Raw genomic sequence first — 24,648 nt, 5'->3', positions numbered from 1 at the left:
GGACAGGATTGGGCGGATAGCTGGCATAAGTCAGGGGCATTCCTCCAGTATTTAGACACTTTAAATAAGGAAGGGCGCTCTGCGGCAACAGCCAGGTGACATGTGGCAGCAGTTTCATTCTTTGCACAGATCAAGAACACCAAGGACCCCACAAATAGTTTCATTATGAGAAAGGCACTAAAGGGGTGGCGGCGCCTCCAGGAGGCCGCTCCTGACACCAGACAGCTGATTGGTTTGGAGCGGCTGACGTCACTGCTAACAGCCCTCGGTGGTATTTGCAGTTCAATAGGGGAGGCATTACTATTCAGAGCTGCCTTTGCACTGGCCTTTTTTTGGGGCATTTAGGGAGGGGAACTGGTGGTGTACAACAAACAGGATGTGCAAGGTGGGCTCCAGCTGGAGCATGCAAAGATACAGAGAGACACTTTGCTAATAACCATAAAAAAATCTAAAACTGGGGCGTGGCCAAGATGGCGGCCTGAGCAGACGCAGGTTTGCGTGGCTTCCCGGCCCAGACCCCTTCAGTGACCCATAATCAGCACATAACCCTCCCCCCCCCGATTTGCAGGTACCTTTCGCCCCTGGCGAGCGTGACTGCTCCGAGCTCCTGCCTGGCGAGACGATTGCGGCGCTGGCCCCTGGAGATCGCCCATAGCTCCACAGCGGCCGGCCGGCGCCTGGACTCAATGGCAGGCAGAGGCGGGCGATGCTGAGCCCGCACGGCGATCACGAGTCTCCTTTGGCAACCGCCCAGTGGGGGCACAACAGCGGACGCACCTCCCTGCCCCCGGGGCGGTGGGACGCAGCACCGGAGAGGGGTAGCACGGAGAGTGGAGAGAGAGGCGACAGCTGCTGGTAAGCGAGCCCGAGCAGCCGCATGGTTTGGCAGCCGGAGGGGAAGACTCAGCCCGGACGACAGCGACTAGGGACCCCCGGAGGCGAGCACACACTCGGCTGAGGCAGTAGAGGGGATTGCTTTGTGGAGCGGCAGGGAGCAGTGCGGACAATGGATGGGGAGGACAGCGCCGCACAAACTGACTCCCGCTAGGTGGAGCGCCCAAACGGCAAGCGCGAAAATCGAGGCCCTGGGCTTGAGGCCTACCACTACACCGGAGAGGTGGTAGGGAGAGCGGACGACCGCGAGACCCACCTGACACACTCGCAGGAGAGAGGCGCTCCGAAACGGCACGGCAGCTCTAGCAGGACATTGAGGGAGGTGGCCACAGCGGGGGCAGTGAAGCGGGCCTAGGCAACCACCGAGGCGATTGCCCTGAAAATCGAGCCCGATGATTGGGGCCTGTCCAGGCCTGCGCAGACCGCGCACTGGGGACGAGAGGCCACACCAGCATAGAGGCCAGCCCCCCCCCCCCAACTGCGGAGGCAACCACCGACGGGGGCCCGGGACTTTATCACGGCCTCCCGGCTCAGCATCCCTCCGGAGACACCGAGGCCTGCAAGCGTGGAGGAGCAAAGGCCGGGGCCATATCCACAGGTGGGCGTCCTCCACACCCCCCGACGTCTTGAGACTGAAAGAGGTCGACGCAGCTGAGGTGTGGGCCCAGGGACGTTGTTCTCACGGACTGATCCCGACTGCAGTGGTGGCCGGTGAAGGACCGAGGCTCCGGTATAGGAGGTGAGAGCAGGCAAGACAGCTCAGCGTGGGGGAAGCGCAGCCACGGCGGCGCGCCATCTAGGCCCGAACACCTGGCCCAGAACGAGTTATTTATCGGCGGTGCAAGGTGGAGGCACAGGGTGAAGAGACAGGGCGACCGGCAACGCGTCCCCCCAAGAGATAAGAAGCACTGCAGGAACCGGGAGAGGACGAGGGCAGTGACGGGTGCCTGCTGCACACAGGGCTCCCCTGCTGAGGAGTGGGTCTGCCAAAGGGAATAGGGCCCAGTGAGGCTAGAGACTTGAGGACCGGGTCTCCCAGAACTGGACAGCGGGTACGTCATGGCCAACGCAAATCGCAGGGGGGTCCGCACCATCCCAGAAATGCTAGCCAAGGGCCCCCCCAAGGGAGAGAAAAGCCTGCCCACTTCGACGACTTCAAAGGACCCCGTGGACCAGAGGATGGCGAGGCCCCGATCACTAAAGCCTTTTTGGAAACACTCTTTAGAGAGACGATTTCCAAACACTCAAACAAGACGTGGCTGGGGAATATAGGGAGCTACGGCGGGACGTGGATGGCCTGGGGGAACGAGTAGTGGCTGTGGAGGAAGCGGACCAAGCTAGAAGTGAGGAAGTGGAGCAGCTACAACAAGAAGTGACCCGACTCCGTGAGCAGCAGTTGGACTTACAAGCGCACGCGGAGGATCTCGAGAATCGCTCTCGACGCAATAACATACGCGTTAGAGGCGTTCCGACCAAAATGGAGGGGAACAGTATGACCGGCTTCCTACAAGGACTGTTCCGTGAGATCCTGGGGATGCCCGAAGACTTTGAGATCCGCATTGACAGAGCGCATATGGTGGGTCTACCGCGTCGGGCGCCGGCCCCTCCACCTGACATTCTGGTCTTCCTACCTGACTTTCCCCTCAAAGAAAGAATCATGAGGGAGGCCCGCCAGAAACAACCCCTGCAATTTCAAGGCCACCCAGTAGCACTATATCAGGACCTATCGGCCATCACCTTACAAAAAAGGAAAGCGTTCCAGGTAGCAACAAAGTTCCTGCGCGACAATGAGACTCCCTACTCCTGGGGCCAGCACCTCAGGCTCATCTTTAAGTGGAAGGGGACCCTGCACCAACTACGCTCCCTGCGGGACACGTGCGAACTGAACCAGGGGATGCCTTGTCAACGGAAGGAGCCTCGCCATGGCCAACTCAAGACAAGTCCTCGGACACCTCTCGGCGGGGATGGCAGCTAGTGGGCCGCAGACGCCCATCCAAAACAATTCTTCGACCGGACCCAGCGACGATGGCCCAGGAGCAGGCAGCAGCAGTCCAGGAAGTATCCAAGGACACAGCAACATTGAACTGAGGCACTATTGATCGCAGGGGGTTTCATTTTCGCAACGACTCTCAGCGGGTGCATTGGGGGATGGGCCAGCGGGGTCGCCACAGCCACACACTCCTTCATTTCTCTTCGCCACAGGTCTGAGGGGAGTAACAACAGATCTGGGACAATGGTTTGCAGTTGGGGTCCTTGGTTGGGGTTGGGGAGGGGGGTAGTGGGTGGGAAGGGATGGTTCTGGGGTTTGGGAGTTTGGTTGGGGCCTGGGGTTGAGCAGGGGGGGCGGGAGAACTCCGATGTGGCATTACACAGGCAGCACAGTGGGGATGATGGGGCTGGGATGGCTAAGATAGATGGGATCCCTGGATCCAATCCTCTGGGGCCGGACACGACACTGCAGGTTCTCTCCCTCAATGTAAAGGGACTCAACAATCCCATTAAACGTAGGGCTATCTGTCCTTCTTAGAAAATTCCGGGGCAGAGATTTGTCTATTGCAGGAGACTCACTTATTATCTAAAGATTGGCATCGCATGTGCTCTAGGGCGTTTCCGATACATTACTACTCTTCCACTGCTGACAAGAAGGCAGGGGTGGCCATCCTATTTGCGCGCCACTTCCGGGTCGTGGTGGGGGACAAAGTGGCAGAAATCAGGGGGAGGCTCCTCGCCTACAAAGTACAGATAGGGGGGTGGTCAGCTGTGATAGGCTCGATATATGCTCCTAACACCAAACAAGAACCCTTTCTCACCGGGGCCCTTGCAGACACGCTCGCCCACAACGTCAAATCCACGCTTATCGGAGGCGACCTTAATCTGGTAATGGACACCCACAAAGACAGGTTCGGGCAGAGGTTCGGGTTTACAGGAGCGATGTCTAAAGAGGGTGGACACTGGCTGGAAAGCAGGGGGTTTGTTGACATCTGGAGAGCACGACATCCAAACACTCCGGGATACACATTTTTTTCCCACACACACCGCACATATGCCAGAATAGATCACTTTCTGGGCTCCACAGAGGTGGTGGCCTTGGTCACGGACACTGAGATTGTACCTGCAGCCTTATCTGACCATGACACACTGATGGTGCACGTTTGGATCCCCAAACTCAAGGTGCAACGGGCAAGTAGCGCCTCAAAGAGGCGCTTCTACAGCGCAAGGGGGTGACTCAACACATTAATGCGCGTATAGTAGAATATCTAGCTACGAACGACACGCCGGACGTCTCCCTCGTGGCGCTATGGGGAGCTTTAAAGGCGGTGGTTCGAGGAGAGCTGATAGCGATTGCTGCAGAAGAAGCTCTGGAGCATCGGGAAAAGAGGCAGGCACTGTCCGACCAAGTGCTCGAACTTGAGGGGGTCCACAGCAGGACCAGGGCGCCAAGAATTTGGCGTCAGCTCAAAACAGTCAGGGCCCAACTGGCGAGCCTCGACCTGGACCGCGCTGAATACGCGGCCCTGCGCCACACATATTATGTGGGCGGAGACAGGACAGGCCATCTCCTGGCCAGCAAGCTTAAGGTCAAGGTCTTGCTCTCAAAAATCGCATCCATACGTGACACTGCTGGGCTGAAACACAGTGACGATGACAGGATAGCAGCCACGTTTCGGACGTTTTACGAATCCTTATAAGCTGCAGAGCCCGCCTGATGGGGGGGACGTTGAATCCTATCTTGCCGGGGCAGCTGTCATGGCCCTTAACGAGGCACACGCAAACTCCCTAGAGACGCCGATAAGAACGGAGGAAGTCATCTCCGCAATAGCACGCCTGAAGCCGCTCAAATCTCCGGGACCGGATGGCTTCTCGGCGGGTTTCTATTAAGCGTTTTGCCCCCTGATAGCCTCGGTCCTTGCCCGCCTGTTTAACTCGTTTGAGGGCCCGGGCTCCATCCCACGCGACATGCTGGAAGCGGACATTACTGTACTGCCCAAACCGGGGAAGGACCCTACAGCCTGCCTAGAGACCCATATCACTGCTCAACCTAGACCTAAAGCTATTTACCGGCATCCTGGCCGCGAGATTGGGCCCATGCCTCCCTGGCATTATCGAACCAGATCAGGCAGGCTTTATCCCCGCCGACAATGCGCAGACAACACAAAACACCTATTGCATGTTATAGACAAAGCCCTTTCAACGACTCGGACGCGGCCTTGCTGTCGGTGGACGCGGAGAAAGCATTCGACCGGGTCGACTGGGGGATCTGGATGCCACCCTGGAGCGCTTTGGCATAGGAGACTGCTTCCGGGCCTGGGTAGCCGGCTGTTACTCTGCTCCGCATGCGACCATTAGGGTCAATGGGTTTTGTTCCCAACCATTGATCATTCAGAGGGGGACAAGACAAGGTTGCCCCCTCTCTCCGCTGCTTTTTGCGCTCTAGGTAGAACCTTTCGCACAAAAGGTCATGGACAACCCGGCGATCACCGGCGTCAATTTGGGGGTGAAGCGCAGACCATAAGCCTCTACGCGGACGATATTCTTGCAGCCTTGCAGGACCCTGTCAACTCGGTACAGGCCTTTCTGGCGGAGATGGAGTAATTCGGGAAGGTGTCGGGGTTCAAAATGAATCTTGGGAAGTCGTTGCTCCTCCCATTGGGTCGCAACGCGCGCACGTCCAGCCCGCTTCCCCGAGATCTTGGGGGGGCTTTCCTACAGTGTGTCGGTGCCATACCTGGGCATATCTCTGACTCCGTCAACGGCCCAGACGGTAGAGCAGAACTATACCACCCTCTTTAGCCAGTTGACGGGCGACCTCACGAGGTGGCGGCAGCACTCCCTCTCCTGGTTGGGGCGGGTGGCGGCAATTAAAATGTCCCTGCTGCCAAGGGTGCTATATCTGTTCCATACACTGCCGGTCACCCCCCCCCCCCCAATCGGAATGCTCACAAAACTCCAGGATTCCATCAGGCAATTTGTCTGGGCGGGCAAACGGCCGCGCTTGCACAGGAACCTCGCTCCCGCACCACGCCCGAGGGGGGGCTGGGGGTCCCGGACCTCCTACGGTACTTCCAGGTGACACAGCTCAGATACCTTTTAGAATGGAATCGCCCCGAATCGGAGAAGAGATGGCTCTTTCAGGATCGTGCCATGGCTCAGATGCCGCTGTGGTGGATCCCCTTCCTCAGACGTCAAGACAGGCCCGCGTACATGAAGCAATCACCCATCACTCGCACTACCTTGCAGGTGTGGGACAGGGTGGGGTTGGCCAGAGGCCTTACCACCTACCCCTCGCCTCTGACGCCTCTATTCGATAATCCGGCCTTCCCACCGGGCATGGTGCCAGGGTCCTTCCCCCAGTGGCAGCAGTCCGACTGCAGAAAACCTCAATGGTTTTATGATGCAGCAGAACCTTCAGGACGCCTATGCGCTCCCCCAGCTCCCGCGCTTTGAATATTTCCAAGTCCGTCATTGGCTCCTAGGGATGGACATGCTACCTCAGACCAGCAGACGCCTCACCCCCTTTGAAAAATGGCTGCATGTCAAGAAATCAGATAAGCAGGCGATATCGGAACGATACACATTGCTTTGCCCCCCTCGCCCTCCCTCACCGAGATCCGCGGGCCAGAAAAGGTGGGAAAGAGAGCTAGGCAGATCCCTCACGGATAAAGAATGGCAAGACATATACTATAGGGCACATCACACAGCCACGAATGTAGCTAGCAAGGAAGCGGCAGTTAAGATCGCTTACTACTGGCATCTGACACCTGTGAGACTGCACCAAGGCAACCCGTGCAGAGATCCTTTGTGCTGGAGGGGTTGCGGCCAGCCTGGCACCATGACACACATATTATGGGACTGTTTAGAGGTTCAAAGCTTTTGGGACCAAGTCCTCAGGGACATAGACCAACATTTTGACACTGAAATACCTCGCTTCCCGGCATACACATTGCTTGGCCTACCCAACAAAATCACCTTCCCACTCAAATCACCAAGAGGCAAACAGATGGTCCTAGCTTTAGGGGCGGCAGCACACCACATATTGTCTCTCTGGGGCACCAAGCGAGCACCCACACACACAGGGTGGCTTCATAAACTCTGGTACACGATGGGGATGGAAAGGATACAGGCCTCTTTGACACAGACACAGGAATCCTTCCTTGAAATCTGGCAACCTCTAGTAGAACTACTGGCTGGCGAACTCACATGCCCGAAACACCTCAGAGTCCTACGGCTTGCTGACGAATTCCGGAACACTTCAGGCGCCCATGCCCCACGAACTCCAGCCTAATGCACTAACACATAGCTCCATTGCAAATGCCCACATCGGAGGGGGAGGTCTGGGAGGTTAAGGGGGGGACGGGGGTGGGATGGGGTTGTTGGGGTTTCTTGGGACTTGCTCGGTCTACGCCCAATCTGCACCCACCCACATGGACACATTGCCTCGCACGGCCTTCACCATCCTATGTGGGAGCGGTGGGACACTTGAAAGTGCGGGAGCCTACCCCGGAAATGTGTATCATTCTTCTGATGCAATGTCCTCTTTGTTTGAAAACAATCAAAATGATTTAAACAAAAAAAAAAATAATCTAAAACTGATCAGGAAGCCCGTGGCGAAGGGATGGTACTTCACCGCCACGGAACAATCCATGCTGCCCAGTGATGCACCTAGAAGCCTTCCTCCGACAGAGGAATGGTGCAGTAGGGGGGACATTATTAATTCATGCTGACAGTACCCCGCTTCCCATGTTCCAATTTAAAAGGGTATTGGCCATGGCGATCGACAGGGTGGGCTTGGATCCAAAGGGCTTTGGGACTCATTCATTCAGAATAGGGGCTGCCACAGAGGCAACCGCTAGAGGGTTGCATAGCAACAGTGTAAAAAGTATTGAAATGTGGTCTTCTAATTGTTACAAGCGCTATGTGCGGCTGCACATGTTGTAAGGGTACCAATGCAATTGTGGACTGATGCCTGTCCTTTTTGTTTGTTTGCATTTCAGTTTCTCGAACCTGTCACTCAGGGGGGAAACTGCCGTCGGCGCATCACCAGCAAGATTCTTCACAACGGCGGCCACATGCACAGGACAAGGGAGCACATGTTGTATTGGTCATTGGTCATTCTTATATACGGCATATGAAATCTGTTTTTCTTTCAGGTAATTACAGACAAAGAGCCGAACAGGATGGCTTCAAGGTTTCTTTCCATGGTAGAGGGGGTCTCTGCCTCAGTCAGTTTAGTTTTTTTTTTTACTGATCTTTTCAGTAGACACAGTCCTCCACCCACGATAGTTATCTTGCATTTGGGTGGGAACAATCTGGTAAATCTGGGGAGAAGGTTCTTGATGGAGGACATAATCTCGGAAGTGGGCTGGTTAGCTATGACATGCCAAGGTTGCACCATAGTTTGGTCACAGATGATACCCAGATTCAAATGGAGGGGGGAGATTCTGTGAAAGCGTTGAATCACTCGCTAAGCAGGATCAACAATAAAATAGGGAAATTGTTCAGGTCCCCTCAGTTACAAAACATAGCGCATGGGTGTGTCAGGGGGAACTGTGCTTCTTAAAAGATGGGGTCCACCTGACTAGGTTAGGTAATGAAATCCTATTGGAAAACATAATGGCTTGGCTAGGGAGTGTCAGGGCTGGGCATTACATTTCAGTGTAGGAGGAGAGGGGGGCAGATAGTCAGGCAACTACGCTGGCCTATGGCGGAAAGGTCATGATTGGTGAGCAGTAAATGTAAGGTCCTTAGCGGGCGGCGCCATTCTTGAATAGGGTCGCCCAGGGGGAGGGACAAGTGGTCTTTCCTAGAACTCCAGGAGCGGTACATCCGGTTGGCTGGATGGGTGCGGGGGAGGGGGGAGTCACACTTTCTTTAGGCTGGTTGTCCACCCCGCACGGGCACAATGACGTCACTAAACGGCACAGAGTGCAAGGGCCCCCTTTTAATGGAGTTCATGGAGCGTACGGGGGAAGCGGGGGGGGAAGTACCCTCTCGGTAAACAGGTCCTCTGCGCATGCACACTCCTACGGGAAGGCGTGGCTAAGTGATAAGGATCTGACACCAGTTAGAAACCTTGCCGTAGGCCCAAATAGGAGACACAGAAAAGTCATTAATGTATGATTATGGTTCAGATGTTAGATTCAGAAAGGACATACTTTGTATTAGAAGTATGTTAAGGTTAGCCATCTGATATCTGTACATATGAATTGTCATCAAATGTCATGCTACATTTTCTGCGCAAAAATGTGTACATTTTGTGTATTTCAGTTTTTATTTGCTTTTATGTTTGTAATAAATACGGCCGGGGCCCGCCTCCAAAGAAATCCACTCTCATGTCCATCTTTAATAAATGTTGTTTAAACACAAGGTGGGGAAGGGGGATGTTGGGTAGTCCCTGGCCAGAGAAAAAGGCTGGGGCAGTCATCAGCCCCGCCGCAAGTATGGCGGGACACCGACCCCACTCCCCCTTCACCTGCTCTCCCGGGTGGGGCGCGCCCCGCCGCGTCATCATGACGCGGTAGGCGTGCCTCTTCAGGGATTGGCCCAAAGGGGCTCCCCCTTGCTCCGGAAGCGATTGAATCAAGGGGGAGCAGAGGTCAGGCCGGTTAGAACCGGCCTCGCCAGTATGGGGCTTAAAAGGCCGGGGAGCGCGGTAGTCGGTCTCTTTTTCCTGCGCTCCCAGGCCTGCCTCACCCAGCCTCTAGGAGGCTGTAATCTTTTTCCCCACCATCCATCCCCTAAAGCAGATATTGGTTATTGTATTATAAGGTTGTTAATATGGTATTTTTTGTTCCTTAGAACTTTTTCCCATTAGCAGGTCATCAATCATCGTATTTATTGCTATTCCTTGGTCAGGCGGTAAGGTCATGAATGGTGAGCAATATATTTAAGGTCCTTAGGGGGCGGCGCCATTCTTGAATGGGGTCACCCAAGGGGGAGGGACAAGTGGTCTCTACTAGAACTCCAGGGGCGGTACATCCGGTTGGCTGGATAGGTGCGGGGGACGGAGGAGTCACGTTTTCTTTAGGCTGATTGACCACCCCCACGGACACGATGACATCACTACACGGCGCAGAGTGCAAGGGCCCCCCTTTTAATGGAGTTCATGGAGCGTACGGGGGTAAGCGGGGGGGGAGTACCATCCCGGTAAATGGGCCCTCTGCTCATGCGCACTCTTACGGGAGGGTGTGGCTAAGTGATAAGGATCTGATACCAGTTAGGGACCTTGCCGTAGGCCCAAATAGGATACGCAGAAAAGTAATTATTGTATGATTATGGTTCAGATGTTAGACTGGGATAGGAAATACTTTGTATTAGAAGTATGGTAAGGTTAGCCATCTGATATCTGTACATATGAATTGTCTTCAAATGTCATGCTACGTTTTCTGCATAAAAATGTGTAAATATTGTTTATTTCAATTTTTATATGCTTCTATGTTTTTAATAAATACGGCCGGGGTTTGTACGACCCCCGCCTCCAAAGAAATCCACTCTCATGTCCATCATTAATAAATGTTGTTTAAACACAAGGCGGGGGAGGGGGATGTTCGGTAGTCCCTGGCCATATTATGTGCTGTGACATATATGCACATGGGCAGTCTGGGAAATGTGGCAATGTGTCGTTCATAAGAGAGAGTGTCAACTGCAGTTAGGTTTGGGATACCTTTGGAGAAAGGAAATTAATATGCACAGTCACATACCTGTTGTATATGGCTTCCTTAGGTAGTCATTAGCATGGTGACACTTTTTTATTATTCAAATGTTTTTGCATTAAAATTACATTAACGCATAGACATGCAATTGCTATTCATAGAAGCGAAAGCATATTCATTTCTGTTTAGATTAACAATAGCTAATGTTGGCCAGTGGTTTAAAATGGCCACAGTTGGCTGCCATCTTGCTTTGTGATAGGTGAACACTTTTATTTCTAGTTAATGATTCTTTACCATGTGGAGAAATGTTTTCTAATGTGTGATAATCATGGGATGTTTTATTGAGTAGCACATTCACAAAGCCACCTGCAGAGTAGGCTGCTCCCTGCACCTCATCCTTTTACAGATGTTAGTTTGAGGGATGCTGAGATAAGCTGTATTGTGAGAAGTCCTGAGAACCTAATGAGCATTTAATTGATCATCTTGCTTTAACCTGATTGGACTGTTTTATGAGTACTGTGTGTAGATGAATCAAATGTTAGAATTGTTTGTTTTAAGTTAGTGCAGAGTAGATTACAAAGCAGACTGCTTCTTGATGCACTTTAGAGCAGAGCAGAGTAGGAAATTAGAGTACTTTCTTATATTGAGAGAACAGATTGTCTCTTTTGCCCTTCCCTTTGAGGCTACTCCATGCTATTTGTCCTCTTATACGACTTCAACTTGATTTGAACTTCTCATAATTTATTGCATTCACATTTTGATCATAACCAATACGAATCGGATTTTTGGTTCTGTGCACCTTAACCTTTAATAAACATTTATGGTTTAAAACGTAATCATTCTCTGTCTTGTGGAGCCTAATGTACTTCACATTTATTAAAAGTTTTGTTTTGCTGAAAAGACTCAGTGGTGAACTGCAATCTACCCGAAAGCGTTTTAATGATCCCTAAAAATTGCACAAGAGAAAGCGCTAACAAGCACAAACTCCAGTTTTGAAAACACATATTGTCTGCTCTGATGTCGATGCAGCAATAAAACTGGGCTTGACGCTGTTTCTGTTGTAAATAGTGAACAACTGTCTTCACTGGTTCTCCAGAGACCCGAAGAAAGCAGAGAGCTGGTGGTTGCCTGTCTGCCTTCTCACACGGGTTTTCCTGCCATTCACCTCAGATCACCACAGACCCGAGGAAGGCAGGGTTGTGTGGGTGGCCTTTTGTCACGGCTTTGGGTAAGGAGAGGGAATGTGTAGAGAATGGAGTGAGATGGGACAAGACACTAGGGGGCATATTACCAAGCTATAGCGATAATTATCGCTAAGCTTGGTTAGTGGGTATTAAAATATCGCCCCGCTCCGACGATTTTTACCGCTGAGATACCTTGATATTATCAAGGTTTATCTCAAAAGCGGTAAAAATCATGGGAAATGCATGAATATCGCCGTAAAATCCGCGATATTCATGCATTATCGTGACAATGCTCTTAGCCATGTTATCCACCTTCCAGTCGCTAACATCTTGGCACACCCACTTTGCATGTCATTAGCGATAATTATCGCTGACAAGCACAGTGGGCCCCTAAATGCCCGCTATCGCCTATTAGCTGTTGCTAACTGATGTTAGCGACAGCCAGGTAATAGGGCGATAAAATTATCGCCACTTTAGCGGGAAAAATTCCTGCTAAAGCGGCGATAATGCCCTTGGTAATATGGCACTAGGTTTTTGTTGGGATGGGCAAAAGATAGTTCTAGGCGAATGTGAAATGTAGCAGGACATGGGTTTTTTACATTTGTACACAGGAGGGTAGTTCATATGGTGGCAGGGAGCTGGCAGGATGCTAAGTAATTTTTTCATATTTATGGAGGATTTAACATAGTGTGGTGAGGTGGTGGGTAGGGCACCAGGTAAGCCAGATAATGTCAAGTTGGAATTGGCTCTCCAGTGACTCCTCTACTCTTGTTCTGCTCATCTGAGCATGGGAAGAGGATTTGGGAGAACATATACAACAAACATTTATAGCTAGTTCGTTTTCAATAACATAGAGTTTACTACCACTGGGCAGAAAGTGATAACGTAGACAATTTCAGCTTCTCTCCCTTCATCTGTCTGATATGTTATGTTATGTTATTCATTTTTATAAAGTGCTCAATTGTCCATGGTGTGTCTTGGCACTGCTACTGTATGAAGCTAGCTTAGTCTTCCGGCTCTGCTATTTTTCTGTATTAAGCAGTGCTTAATTTTAGCCGGTAGTTTTCGTTGTTATGCACGGGCACTTAGGGGGTCATTAGGATCGCGGACGGACTTGAATCCGTCCGCGACCCCAGAGCATGAGGGAACGTCCGCATGGGCTGCGGCGTTCCCTCTGTGCAGATTAGGATGTGACCGCCAGGGTGGCGGTCACATCCTCTATTTTTAACATTGCTGCGGGTGGAGCTTCAAGCTGCACCCGCAGCAATGTTAAAAATGCATGCACAGCATTTGCGTGCACAAAGCGGCAGGCACCGCGCGGTGCCTGCTGCATTGTGCACGCAAATGCGGGGGGGTACCATAGGCACCCCCCATGTGCACCCCCCACTACACCTAGGGGGCCCGCAACGGGCCCCTGCAGTGCAGTTACACATGCTTTTCCACGGCGGAAAAGCCGCCGCGGAAAAGCATGTTCCCAAGCACATCCTAATCTGGCTGACGGTGTCTAAGAGACACCTTCACCATTTTAGTGCTTTTCCGCCGCGGTTGTAAGCCAGCCGCGGCGGAAAAGCTGCGGACCTAAACCATGACCCACCAGCCATCCTAATGTGGCGGTGGGTCCTGGTGGGTCCGCAGAGGATTTTCCGCATCCTCTGGGCCGGCGGTGGCTTCCGCCGGCCCGGAGGATGCGGAAAATCCTCCATCCTATTGACCCCCTTAATCTCCAGAAGCTGCACGTATGCCAGCTGCCACATGGTGGCGCTTTTTGTGTAATTTAAACATGAGCAGAAAAACCGCTGTTTGTTAATTCAATGTACAATCAAAACAACTAATATCTGCCACCCAAGCCATTCTTACAGCTTTGGCGGCCTTGAACAGTCTGAATTGTCACACTTGTTGCAGTGTGATGGTTAATTATTGTGTAAGTGCAGTGGAATGTGTGCTGCAAACTGGGCTGGCCTCCTGGCGAGGGCCCCTGCACTTATTATTTTTACAAATTAAGCACTGGTTAAGGAAATGTTCAACCCACGGGCTAGCAAATACTGGTAGTGACATGGCATGGTAATGGTAGTGTTGAGTGCAGTGTCCACTCTACATAATTGCTATAGGAATGTTGTGCAAGAGTGAGGCTTTGGCAGCAAATCGCTGGTCTGCAACAGATTTGCAGCACAAGGGCTGCACAGGATTTGGACAAACTATTTTTTATTTTGATTTTATACTGAATACTTTGGTTGAACCAGATTACAGCGATGTAGTGGAAACAGGATGTGGGAACTTACAACAAGGTTAGTATTTGAAGATACATTCGCTTTTTAAATATTTACATGCGTTCATATCGGATAGCACTTCATTGCAAAGGATTATACTACATTGCTTACAAGTTGAGTCCCTTACAAGTTGTGTGTTGCCAACATTCACAGTGGACAGTGTACTGACAGATATTATGCCTTCACATCTGTAGAGTGGCCTCGGCTTGCTGACATGAAATAGGCCCAACTTCCTTATTGTGTATTTACATCTGAGACTCAGGACAGCTGTTGTGGACAATGTGCAACATCAACTGCATGTGATGGAGCATGTGATACCATTACTGACACCATATTTTCGAAATGAGAGTGCACTGAAGAAATTCTTATGCCTGGCCCCAAAGGGACTTAATCATAACATATACTGATTACAGATACTTTCATTTAAACATAGTGTTAGACCAAGCATCTTTTGGCGTGTTTCCCCTGTCTTTGTGCTTTCTGACCTCTTTGTTTTGACTCTGTGTTTGCTGGTTTTGTGTCTCTGCACACTTTCTCACTGCTGTTCAGTGTTAAAGTGCATGTGCTTCTATTGTAAATTTTATTATGGATTGGTGTTTCCATGATTGACATATTTGACATACTGGTAAGTCCTTATTAAAGCGCATTGAGGGTGCCAGGCCTTGTAAATCAAATGCTGCTAGTGGGTCTGCAGGCCTGATTGTGCCACCCACACAAGCCACCTCTCAAAGGGTTCTCAGACCTGCCATCACAGTTTCTGCCATGGCGACTTGTCCAGTGCACCCACTTGCCAAGCCCTAACGTTCCCTTTTATTACATGCGAGTCACCCGTAAGGTAGCCCAAGGTACCCATATGGGCAGGGTGCAGTGTATTTGAAAGGTAGGGCATGTGCTGGTGTGTGTGACATGTCCTAATAGTGAAATACAGCCTAATTTGTTTTTTACTCTTGAAAGGCTATCTGTCCTATAGGATAGAATGGGGAATACTTGGTAGCATTTTACAAGTATGTCTTCCCATTGGGACAAGATGGAGAAATGGAGTTTAGTATGTTGGAACTCAGAATATAGAAATGCATCTTTTAGTAAAGATGATTTTTATGTTCTGTTTTTGAAAATACCAATTTTGGAAAGTAAGTATTTTCTTGCTTAGTGATCCTATGTGCCTCTGCTGAATTCTGGATTGACTTTCTGGCTTTGGAGTGAAAGGGGCTGGGGATGTGCATTCTCTTCAGACAGTTTCTAGGGGTGATTGAGATGTGAACTGCCTTTCCGGGATGAGTCAGGGCTGGGTTGAATAGACCTGGGCTGCATTTAGAGTAGTTGGAGGAGATTTCTTTTCACCTGAATGGACCTGGTCTGCCTTGGAAAAGGTTGTCACCACCTCCTGCAAGGAAGCTGGACCAATGAGGACAGAACTGATTTGGGCTGAGCACGGACACTCTCTGCCCAAAAGAACAAAGAGAAACTGAGTATAAATATTGGCTTCCAGACCCCCAGAACTTTTGAATTGGCTTGGATTAAGGAACCGGCATAGAAGAATTGCTGGCAGAACTGCCGGGAGGAGTACAGCCCCTTTGCTTTGTTGTTGCTTTGCTGGGTTGGCCTGCAGTTTCTGTTTCTGCCTTGGGCAGTGAAAGGACTGAACTGAACTTTCGTTTCTTGTTGCTGAGTATCTCCAAGAGCTTGAAATAGAGATTTCCCCCTGTTCACGAAGTCTCAGGGACAGCAAAGACTTCACTTACCTCTGGGTACTGCCTTTGGAAACGTGGGTTTCAGTTGACACAGAGGGGAAGAGCAGCCAACACCATCACTGCTGCTGGCTCCGTGTCCTGAAGGCACCGCAGAAGGCACTGCCGCATGTCGCACCGCAACCCTGATTTCACCAACGATGATCACCGCCCCACTGAGCCACAGCTTACACCACGACCTGTGGGCACCGTACTCCACACCATCTCACTTCACTCTGCTGACTTGTCTCACCAACGACGTCGCTACATTCTGACCTTGACACACATGACTGCACCGTAGTTTGGGGGCTCCACTCGTAAGTCAAACAATCAACCACCTCATCCCACACCAAAGTCTGGGCCACTCGACGCTAACTCCCATCAACCCCCTATTTTGCTTGCACCGTGACCTGTCAGTATCGCACGAGCACCACCTCACTCCACATCAGAGCTCTGGTCACTGAGCCGCTGCCTACACGGCAACTTGAGGCCACCGCACCGCTACGCTCACATCGCAACCGCAATGGTTGCCACGACCAGCCCGCACTGATGCAGTCAGGCAGAACCAAAGGTACTCTTTATGAGTCTGCTGACACTAACACCGGTCCGCACTGACGCAGTCGGCCAGAGCTGTTGGATTTTGTTGTTTTCAGCACCTAGGTAGCCCCAGACAGAGTTTCCGGCTTCAAGGAGCTGCATTTTAAAGTCCTCCTTGCAAGTGCATATTTGTGATTACTGTATGTTGATCTTTTGTCGCTTCGGTCTTGTTTGCACAGATAAATATTGGTTATTTTTCTATAACTGGTGTGGTGTCCTTTTGTAGTATTTTCACTGTATTACTGTTTGTTATGTGCAAATGCTTAACACACTGCCTCTGAGATAAGCCTGACTGCTTGTGCCAAGCTACCAAGGGGGTGAGCAGGGATTGTCTCACTAAGTGTGTCCCCTTATCTTGACTAGAAGGAAGGGTCCCTATCTTAACAAAGGTGCAAACCATTGCCAACTAGAGACCCCCATCTCTAACAAATAGGTTTAACAATGTTATACAAAGCTACCAAGATCTATTCATAAACACTAAACGAAACACAAATAGGACCATTTTTGATGAGAAAAAATGTAGCTGAAATAGGGTTCGGTTTGTTATTCTCATATTTCTGCTGATTATCTGGTCGTGTCACTCTAAGCTCACTTCACTTGTTGAATTGGCATATTAATAAGGTCCCACAGATAACATTTCTTATATTATTTTCAACATAACCACTAACACTGCTGCCAAGAACACCATGTTCATTTAACTTCTATCAAGTTGTAAAAAGCATGCTCATTAAACAACTGCACCAACTAGCGAGCCAGAAGATGTCTGTGTAGAGAGGGGTCAGCTTATGGCTACTGAGGAGGCCAGTCCAAATATGTCAGAGTAAAGGTACAACATCAAGTCTGTTTTCCCTCCAAGGTCGCTACATAAAATATTTAAACCAGTCACTTTTATGCTCCAAAATTAATTTGTGATAATAAATCTGTCACAAATATCATAATTACCAACCTTCCAACATGTAAAACACAGTGTGGCTGTGAATGTTGGTGCATGAGTTTTATTAATATTAGTTGGCTTCGACGTTGTAAAACTTTAAGGGAATTAATCTTTCCAAAGAAAATAAAACGGGGGGAATTCTGCAACGTGGCAGACAGATTCCTCAAGCAGCTCTTTTTGCATATTGTTTTAACAGAGGCTTATGTTAATCAGTTTGAGTCGGTTAAAAAGTAAAAATCAAAAATGACAAAAGCAACATTTCTGAAGCGTGCAATTTCAAATGGGCCGATCATGCTATCTCCTGCACAAACCACTGTCCATGCAAGGGACGGAATAATGAGTTGTGAGGAGTTATCAGACAGATAAAGGATATGATAAAGTCCTAGTCCGCCCCCCTCCGTTCCCTCCATTCCCCAGTTTCAGTTTTATCAGGTTAAGACTGCTAAATTTAACAAGGAAAAGGCTCAGAAAATAAAGGGCGGGAGGATTTTGGTGAAGCAAAAAACGAAAACCTGCATTTTAAAGGGATAAAACTCATAATTAGTGGTAATTATCGCACTTGATAATTTTGACCCCCACCATATCAGCTTACCTCCAAACCCTACAGGGAAGGGCACTTGTAATCAGGAAAGAAAATTGGAAATCAGAAACTCACAAACATACTTAAGAGGCAACCACATTTTTTTTCTAAAAGAATTTCTGAAGTTACAAAAAATATGATAATCATTGCAAACTACCCAACAAATTGAGGAAAAATTAGGGAGAAGTGCTTGGGGCTACAAAGTGGGGCAGAAGACGAGCAAGGTGAATGCAGGTACCCCTCTATTTTGGGGGATTTAAACAGTGGTGGCTGGTAGAGAGCAGGGGTGGGGGTTGGTAAACGGATGTTAGGAAAAAGAAGACAAAAAAAGAGTTACCTGCTGGTTGCCGGTCGCCAGCCGGTGCCTCTCCTCCATCCTCTCTGTTTTCCTGGCTCCCAGCAAAACCCAGCCTCCCAGATTCCCATAGCCAATCACGACGCTGCTGTCATAGACAGCAGTGTCACGATCAGTCTGAGCAGGCTGGTTCAGCACTCAGACAGTGTGTGGGAGCCTGTGCATGTTCTCTGCTCTGGCTGTGCAATACAGCCAGGTGGAGAGCATGCTAAGTGTGCATGATGGTTTGGCCGTCCCAAGATGGCTGGCCAAACTGCCATGCGCTCTTATGGTGCATCAACCACTCCTCCTCCCTCTGACGTCCCACCACATCCTAACCTGGCTCCATTTTAAAAATAAAATAATAATAATGTCCTGTTATCATTTTATTTTTCCGCTCCCCTGCCTTAGCAGAAAAGCCACCACTGGATTTAAAGGCAAAGAGAAAGCTAAAAGAACCTTGACAGGCACTGAGGAGCCTTTGCCCCTACCAAAAAAGGGAAAGAATTCCAGCAACTGACACGCAAAGGAAAGTGCTGCAACCCTTAACTTTCTAGAGGAGACCACACAAGGTAATATCATAGAGATCAGCAGATGATGGTACAAAATGACAAAAAACACCTAAACAAAAATTAACAGAAGAAAATGTCACGAGAAAACAACGCACCAGCAATACTTAAATATTTGTTTTAAATGATTACAGTGTATGAATACAAAGTTTTTGCATGTTCCAATGTAATCAGCAATTAGGAATTCTCAAATGTTTTCATTCAAACTTATTCTTTCTAATTTTTAAAAATGTTTTGTCATGTATTCAGATTTCTCTCCTACATCCATTCAGTTATGCAAATATTGTCTGCTCTCCCACCTTCCTTTTCTAATGAAAAATTACATAGTCACAGGGATTTAAGTCTTTAGGACAATAACTCCATTGAAACCTGCTAATCAGGATTTAGGGGTTTAAGCAAAACTGAATTACATTGAAAAGTGTGGCAGAGGTTTGTTTTTTAATTCATTCATGCATTGAGTTTTTATACAGCATGATTACCACAAAGTTGTGTCCGCCTGTTGTACAAGGTTTACAGACGTGGTGCATGGTCACGTCATATGGAGTGTAGGGACTATTGTAATATCTAGTAGGCAGCCCTGTCTGCCTGTGGCTATTCTAGGGATCCTGGATGATATGGGGTGCGTGTGAGCGGAAAGTACTCTAGTGGGACTGGCCACACTCATGGCTAAAAGAGATATTGCCCGCCACTGGTCAAGTACTCAACCGCCCACACTCTCAGAGGTGAGGAGGGCCGTGGACTGATGCTCCAAGAGCCGATCTATTGAGCGTGTGGCTGTCGTCGTAAACACACGAAGATTTGTGGGGCTTGGTGGGATTACTCTGGACTGTTTGGAGGATATGAGACTCTAAGAGGTATGCTCTGTGGATTATGGGCCATACCAGATCTGCTCTGTCTTGTAGTTCATTGGGATGATATGCCAGGCCCACTAGATGGTGTTGGGTGCGATGTTCTGATGGGTTTTTTACCATGCCAAAAAGTCAAAGGAGATTGTTTATAAAAAAAATCGTAAGAGACTGTTGTGTGAAATTGACCATCCAGGCTCCAGAATCCACCGATTGTTTCAACTTGAACACCTCAATTCAGATTTGATAATGTGACATACAACACATGCCATATTGGTTTCTTAAAGGCTAATAAGTTGACATTAAGCTTATGGATGCCTTGTAGCTACAACAGCACTCTTCTTCTCATCAAGCATTGGCCCCAAAGACAATTCATGATATAAATCAGTGCCCCAATATTTATAACAATTGACAACTTCTAACACATGCTAAAGTATTAGAAGTTTGACTGGTTCCAAGGCACATCAAGTTGTCTTATCCAACTTAGTGGGTGTATAGTTTCAATTAGGATAATCTAGTAGATGATTTTGAAGTACTACTGGGGCCTATCTAATCTCATATCCAATAGTACCATATTATTGGAATAAAAAAGTGACAGAATATATTCACCACTATTGTAAATATTGTTTTCTTTCATTTTATGGAAAGGAGGAACGAGAAATATAGTGTTTCCATGTGATATTGTCAGTCTCCCCAACCCTGGTGCAAACATATGCATTGGTTGTACCTTACTGACTTGAAAAGAGAAGGAACTGTTGCGAGGAAGAGAGAAGATACCCAGTCTGGAGATAACACTGTGCACTATATACCCTGGGGGGACCCAGGGAGAGCCAGGCGCGAGCCAGTGTCCCACTTTAGGGGAGACTGTTTTTGGGGACTCTTCCTGGTCTGGCTCGAGCGGCCGCAGTTTTCAATCTGCGCCTTCGGCTGGGCGGCTGTTGGCTGTTTCTACGGGCCCGGGAACTGTCCACACGGCTGTTTCCAGTGGTGGGCTTCCAGAGGAGTTATCTGGAGCGGATAGCTCTTCTACAGCTTTCCGTGCACACAGCTTTCAGAACATTGACTGGCAGTTTTATGATGGGGGTATTGGTGATGGGGCTATGCCCAGTGGCAGTGCGCAAGTTGCATTTTTTGACGAAGCTTTCTGTGGGAATTTTCATGATGATGATTTGGAGGAAGGGGAATTGAGAGACAAAGATGTTGGGCTTTTGGCAGCACGGGCCAAAGGGGGTGGGTTGGGGCAACCCACTGTTTCTCGTGTTTTGCAGGAGTCTCGTGCGGACCATGCAGCTGTACGAGGGGCAGTGAGGTCTGGACCTTCTCAAAGGGATCGTGGGGCTGTTCAACCACAGTCGGAGCAGTTGCCGAGAGGTAAGGATGGGTGGTGGTCTGTGTGGCAACCTAGGGAGAGTCTCCCTGTTAAGAGTACAAGATCTATTGGTACGGGTGATGGGGTTGTGGTTGAGCGAGTCGCTCTGGCACCGAGGCTTGAGCGGCCGGTGATTTCGAATGTTTCTACTGGGCAAGTTGCAAAGGAGGTTTCTGCAGCAGGGGCTGGTGGGGTGGCTGCCACACGGGTCACGGAGGATAGTATCCTACCGAAGAAATTGCCTTATTCTGGGGTGGGGATGCCTTTGGGGTCCCATTTGTCCGAAAAAACAAAGAATCTCATATGGTCTGGTGCATTTGTGGATGTTTTTCGGCTTCTACATAGGGATGTCCAAGCTAAAGAAGGGTCAAAGGAGGAGGAATTAGAATTGGCTCGGAGGCCTCGTGTTCCGAAGTCGATAGAGAATTGGACTTCGGCCTTTCTTATTTATGCCAGCGTTTATTGCCAACGTCATCCAGAGAAGGCAATAGACATGTTTAAATATGCAGATGTCATACGCAAGGCTCACAGTTATTTTGGCGGCTTTGCCTGGTTGTCCTATGATGACGAATTCAGGGCGCGCATGAGCGCTTTTCCTGAGCGTTCGTGGGGTGAGGTTGATTCCGAATTATGGCTGCAATGGATGGCATCGGCGAATCCGCCTGCTACGACCCACACGGCTAGCGGGCAGCCAGTGTATTATCGGCCCTTTTCGGCTCGCCCCGCTCAGTCTGGGGCGGGGGTTTGGGGCAGAGGTCAATCATCCGCCTCTGGCACATGCTGGCATTTTAACAGGGGTTCCTGTAACAGACCAGCTTGCAGGTATAAGCATGAGTGTTCGCAGTGTGGGGGGAAGCATGCGCTCACCCAGTGTTTTCCCGGCCAGCGATTTGGTGATCAAGGACGGGGTTCAGGGGGTAGGGGACAGCCGCAGCAGTCTGTTTACAAGGGCTCCTACTCCTATTAGGCAAGATGTTCTCGATCTCTGGCTGATGGAATATCCTGATTTTGAGGCTGCTAAGATTTTGTCTTGGGGTTTCAGAATTGGGTTTCGGATTGGGTATCAGGGACCCAGGGTGGGCAGGTGGTCGGACAATTTGAAGTCTGCGAAAGAGAGTCCCCATGTTGTGCGGACAAAGCTGGATGCCGAGCTTGCAGCGGGTAGGATTGCTGGTCCTTTCTTGAATTGTCCTCTGCCTGACTTGATTGTATCGCCTCTGGGTGTGGTACCCAAGAAGGCGGAAGGGGAGTTTCGTCTTATCCATCACCTGTCATGGCCCGAAGGTGCATCAATTAACGATTTTATTGATCCAGCTGACTCAACTGTCAATTATGCTTCAGTGGACGATGCCTTACGGCTCGTGCGCACGGCTGGGGTCGGGGCTTTGCTGGCGAAGAGCGACATTCAGTCGGCTTTCCGGCTATTGCCCATCCATCCTTGGGATTTCAGTCTGTTGGGAATGCATTTTGATGGTAGTTTCTACGTGGATAGGGTGTTGCCCATGGGCTGTTCAGTGTCATGCTCCCTTTTTGAGACATTCAGTACATTTCTGCAGTGGCGCTTCACTTTTGTTAGTGGCCACGTCCTGGTCTGTCATTACCATGATGATTTTCTTTTCATTGGGGAGGGTCATTCTGGGCAGTGTCAGTCGGCTTTGACCATCTTTCAGGCTCGGGCGGAGGAATTGGGCGTTCCATTGGCGCCGGATAAGACAGAAGGTCCCTGTACATCCCTGACTTTCTTGGGGATTGAAATTGATACTTTGTCTATGGTGGCGAGATTGCCTGAGGCTAAAGTGAGGGAAATGTCTGCCTTCATACATCTGGTGTTGGGGGAGCGGAAAGTTGTTTTGAGGACCGTCCAGAAGCTTTTGGGGTACCTCAATTTTGCTTGCCGGGTTGTTCGGGCGGGCAGGACGTTCTGTAGACGTCTGGGTCTTTCCATGTCCGGCGCAAGCCTTCCCCATCATCGGGTGCGTATTACCACCGCTGTGCGTGCCGATTTGACTGTCTGGCTTCGTTTCCTGCAGGAGTTCAATGGCGTGTCCTTGTTTTTTGCGGATGAGGACATGGTGTGGCAAGTCCAGTTGTTCACGGATGCGTCGGGAGCTCACGGCTTCGGCGTATTTTGGGAAGGTCGATGGTGCGCGGCCGGCTGGCCGGCGCACTGGAAGAAACAGGGTCGCAGCATAGCGTTTCTGGAGCTCTTCCCGCTGCTGGTTGCTTTGTATCTCTGGGGGGAGGAGTTTCAGAATCGCTCCGTCTTGTTCCATGTGGACAATTTGGCAGTCGTTCACCTTGTCAATCACCAGAAGGCTCGTGACTTGCGGGTTTTGCGGCTCCTGCGCGCATTCATGTTGCGGTGTCTGCAATTAAATATTGTCTTTAAAGCACGGCATGTTCCTGGTACTTCTAATTGCATCGCTGACTCTTTGTCTCGCTTTCAGTGGTCCGAATTCCGCAAATTGGCTCCTGGGGCGGACCTGGAACCCACGGCGATCCCACAGTACGTATGGGACCTGGGGGATTGAGGGTACACCAATTGGTCGAACATTCAGTGGCTGACTCCACAAGGCGGGGTTATGTGAAGGCCTGGCATGAGTTTCTGCAGTTTGGTAAGGATTTGGCGGGGCCAGTCAGGGCCGGGTTGTCCGATGAACAATGCATCTTACAATTTGTTTTACATTTGGCGGACAAGGGCCTATCGCCCACAACCATTTCTGGCAAGTTGGCTGGGGTTTCTTTTTATGGGCAACTTTGGTGGGGGAGGGATCCTGTTGGGGGGGTGTTGGTTCGTAAAGTGTTGAAAGGTTTGGCCAGGCTTCGGGTTGGTGGTCAGCAGCTCCGGCAGCCGGTGACTTTTGAGTTGCTCCAGTTGCTGTTGCCGGAATTGGAGGTGTGTTGCCATGATGATTTTGAGTGTGTTTTGTTTGGTTGTTCTTTGGGGCATTTCGGGCATCAGAGTTGCTGGGGTTGAGGGGTAGGGTAGGTATGACCAGCGGTGAGGTGGTGTTGGAAAGTGACAGAGTGCGGCTGTGGCTGCGGGCGTCCAAAACCGACCAGATGGGGAGGGGTAAGTGGGTGTTCCTTGGCAGGAGTGGTGTCCTTGCATGTTGCCCGGTTGGAGAATGGGAAGTTTTTGTGGCCTCCCAACATTTTCTACAGGGGCCCATTTTCTGTCATGCTGATGGTAGTCCCATAGTTGCATCTCAATTGTTGGCTGTATTACGCAAGGTTTTGTTGCGCCTGGGGAGGGATCCTGTTCAATTTGGTACCCATTCCTTCAGAATTGGGGCGGCGACAGAGGCCGCTAGGTTGGGGTGGGACTGGTCACAAATTCGTCGCATTGGACGTTGGAGTTCCAAGTGCTGTGAAAAGTATGTGAGAAAATAGTACATCTTTGCTTGTCTAACATTTCTTTTTCTCCTAGGTCCTTGGCCCTCAGTCGCCGGATCCAAAAGGAGGGTGTGGATACTGGGGCACTCTTTTGTTAAACGAGCAGCTTTAGCCGCTGCCAGTCAGCTTTGTGGGAGATCACTTGGTTTAAACAGCATGACACACGAAGTCTCCTGGCATGGCACGGGGGGCATGCGCTGGGGTGGGCTTTTTCCCGCCTTGGCTGCGTTGGTTTCACAATGTTTGGGGGGCCCTCCGGATCTCCTGGTACTGCATTTGGGCGAAAATGACTTGGTTTCACT

This window comes from Lissotriton vulgaris, chromosome 1_1 (genome assembly GCF_964263255.1).
Source record: "Lissotriton vulgaris chromosome 1_1, aLisVul1.2, whole genome shotgun sequence".
Lineage (NCBI taxonomy): Eukaryota > Metazoa > Chordata > Amphibia > Caudata > Salamandridae > Lissotriton > Lissotriton vulgaris.
This window is presented reverse-complemented; position numbering follows the sequence as displayed.